Source organism: Bactrocera dorsalis, chromosome 3 (assembly GCF_023373825.1).
Source record: "Bactrocera dorsalis isolate Fly_Bdor chromosome 3, ASM2337382v1, whole genome shotgun sequence".
Classification (NCBI taxonomy): Eukaryota; Metazoa; Arthropoda; class Insecta; order Diptera; family Tephritidae; genus Bactrocera; species Bactrocera dorsalis.
Genome location: NC_064305.1, coordinates 67,432,272 through 67,435,782, shown reverse-complemented (window position 1 = coordinate 67,435,782; position 3,511 = coordinate 67,432,272).

Sequence of the window (3,511 nt, the reverse complement as noted above, 5' to 3'; positions counted from 1 at the left end):
TATGTATTTTTATATATATTTTTATGCACCTACATTTTAATGTTTTAAATCAACAAGTTTGGCTGGTTTTAAAAATATTGGGCCAACTGGTGATTTAGATAATTTACTAGCAAAACGAAAATTAAGTTATTCGATTATTAGTAAAAGCAATAACAAGAATTTAAATTACTTTGCAATTGCTGCCTACAACAAAAAAACTAGCTAAGAACTTTTATAATACAATTGCTCAAAATTCGTTAGTCGTAAACACTGAATCACTTATAAACTTCATTAGTTTAGGCTTCTACAGTTGAAGTTTACGAATATCTCCCGATATAGAGTTCTTCTAAAATTTGTAGTATTTAAGGGGTTACATGGGTTTCCTCGGGGAAAAAACAAAGTTTTTTCAAAATTTTTTTTCTTATATAAAAAATGAAATATTTTATCAGAATTTTTTATTGTTACAAACATACACTATTAACAAAGAAATTCTGAAATGTTTTGAAAAAAATATTATTAACTCGACCATTGCCATTTCCGGAGAAAAAAAGTTGCTCCCGCGTTAGCAGGATAACTCCTTACAGGATAATCAAAGTGAAAAATACGCGTTTAGTTCAAACCTTAACTTAGAACTTGGACGAAGAAAAAAACAGAAATTTGTATTTTTGGTAGACATTCTTGCAAAAAAATTAAAACTTCGGAATATTTTTTTCAAATAGTTTTTCGTCCAAGTCTTTAGATCGGTTAAATAGCTCTCGCTAAATCTTGCAATCGACTTCAAAAACACAGTTTCGAGAAAAACTCGTTTAAAGACGTCGCTCTTTACTTAGCTAGCTTTGAGCGCACAAGTTCTCAAGGCTGTTTCTCCGAGACTATTATTCGGATCAACTTAAAAATTTAGGACAATATTCTAGAGGTGTTGTAAAATTTAAAAAGACAATAAAATTAATTTTTTTTTTAAATCCGTAAACCATGTAACAGTTAATGTTATTGTTATTGTTGTTATAGCGAGAGATAGGCGATGTCTCTTAAGGAGTTGACAGCCCTTGGCCGGAAAAAATCCGAGTCCGTTGTGGTTACGTAGGCTCGACAGTCGTGGAAGTGTTTAACTGTCTGAGTATACAAGGTGCGTTCCAAAGTAAACAGGAATTGTTTTGAATCTAGTGCCCCCGGGTGGCGCCATCTATATGTCGACTGGTGCGTCCAATGAGAATTCCATGACATTTCATCGATTGGAAGTGAAGCTATTGCGTTTTAAATGTCAGTATGTTTGAGTTATCGGTGCGAAAATTAGCTTCGAACAAAGAGCCAAGATTACATTTTGTTTTCAAATTGGTAAAACTTTTACCGAAACGTTCAATTGTTTTTTTTTAAGTCCTGTTTACTTTTGAATGCTCCTTGCAAGACACACCAAACGTTCACACAATGATAGCTGTATTCTAGGAAAAGTGGAAAATCCAGCTCTTTCCAAGTAATAAATTTTCCACTGAAGGATTTAAATTTCGGTTCAAAAAAAAACATTGTACGCGCAACATTCTTTTGTACTTGGAATAACCTTAAACTGCAGCAATAGCTGCCTAAACCATAGCATCCCCCATCTTCATAATATGCCTTACATTTTTGAGGCTCAATTGTGTATTCTGATCTCTCCCGACTCGATTTCGAAGCTTACATAGACTGTATTTCGTAAAATATTTGTATTAAACTACATTAGAAGTGTATAAGACTTAAGGAAACTTCGGGTTAAACACTTCCGCCACTTGTATGAATGAGATTACGTTATAAATTACGCGCTTACATAGTTTTGTGAATATATCTTGTTTTATATCTGAAAATAAGTAAAATAGGGTTAAGTTCGTTTATAACCAAATATTTCATACTCTAGCAACTTGCAAGGATTAAAGCCGAGGTAATACCTTCGGATACATAAGGCTTGTTAGTTCTATGAGGTCTAGGGCAAGTTTTCACCCGATTTTATTCATTCTAAGCACAAAGATGCGCAGTTATTATAAAACTCACATATTGGCCGATATATGCGGTATAAAGTCACCCAGTAGTTCGAAAATCTTTACATTAGGTACATATATGGAGCCTCCATTTTTAACACACTGTCATATATTATCAGGAAAGATTATGTCTCGATGATCAATACGAGTATTTGTATAAAAAAGTCAACTATGGACAGTGGGTTCCACATATTCGGTACCTATGGAATTGAAGAGTTTTGGTTGGATTTGGACAACTTCCGGTCATAAGGTGACTTACTTTAAAGGCACTTTCGTGCAAAGTTTTAAATAGTTGTATTAAATATTTCTTCATTTGTATACTAAAAAGGTAAAATAATTAAATAGAATTTTAAATTGCGTTTGGTTTTGGTTGTAGCCCGATTTCGCTCATTTTCACACTGTTATATAGGAAGAATGTTATTCACCGAATTCTCGAGATATGTGATTTCAATCAAAAGGGAGCGGTGCCACGCCTGTCGTCTAACTTTGACCCCGGCTTCAATAAAACAGGTAAAATTTAATGTCTCTGGCGTATTTAATGTACCATTACTGATTCATCGCGCTTCTAGTAGTTTTTTAGCAATACCGTATCGTCATCCATTTTCACACTATCGTGGATATGCACATTAAACCGATTAGACGCCAGGGTTGCGCCCGCTTTTTCATAAATTTTGGCCCACAAGTGTCCCTTGCTACTCCAAAATGTACACACCTCGTACCTACATATGTGCATACATATCTGGTAGTATATGCATGTATGGCTAAAAACATTGCTTTGGTGGTAATAGCTAAACACATAGAGGATATCGTCAAGGTAACCAACACAACAATACCGCAAACTAGCGACTGGCTCGAAACTAATGGACTAACCCTAGCAGAGAGAAAGATAGAAGCCGTATTTATTACTAGCAGGAAAACTCGAGAAGTTGCTCCATTCTGTACGAAAGATGTAAGAATAACCGCTCAGCCATCCATCAAATATTTGTAAATTGTTCTTGATACAAGATTGTCGTTTAAAGAACACATGGCTTATACATATGAAAAAGCTACAAAAGTATGCAGGGCTCTAACCTGGCTAATGCTCAATATCCGTGGACCAGAACAAAATACGAGACGACTGCTAGCCGGAGTATTAAGTCAGTTGCTCCATTCGGCGTCCAAATATGTGAGAAAGCTCTCGAAATCAAATCGTATCGTCGCGGCCTATTTACCACGTACACCATATGCGCATTAAGAGTATGCTCCGCGTTTTCAAATTCTCACTAGACACGGTTGTTTCAAATCATATTTGAAGCGATTCAAACATGAAAACAACGATATACATATGTAAATATGCGATTATTGCGGAGGCGAGATCATGTGAAAATGTGGAGCCACACAATGTTCCATTGTGCGAAATATGACGAAAAAAGTCAAATTTTGAAAGAACCATTCGGGATAGACCCAACCCAGAAAATCTAATGTTTCAAATGATAGCATCTAGTGATTATGAAATATAAGTGGAAAGCCGTGTGCAAAGTGCAGCC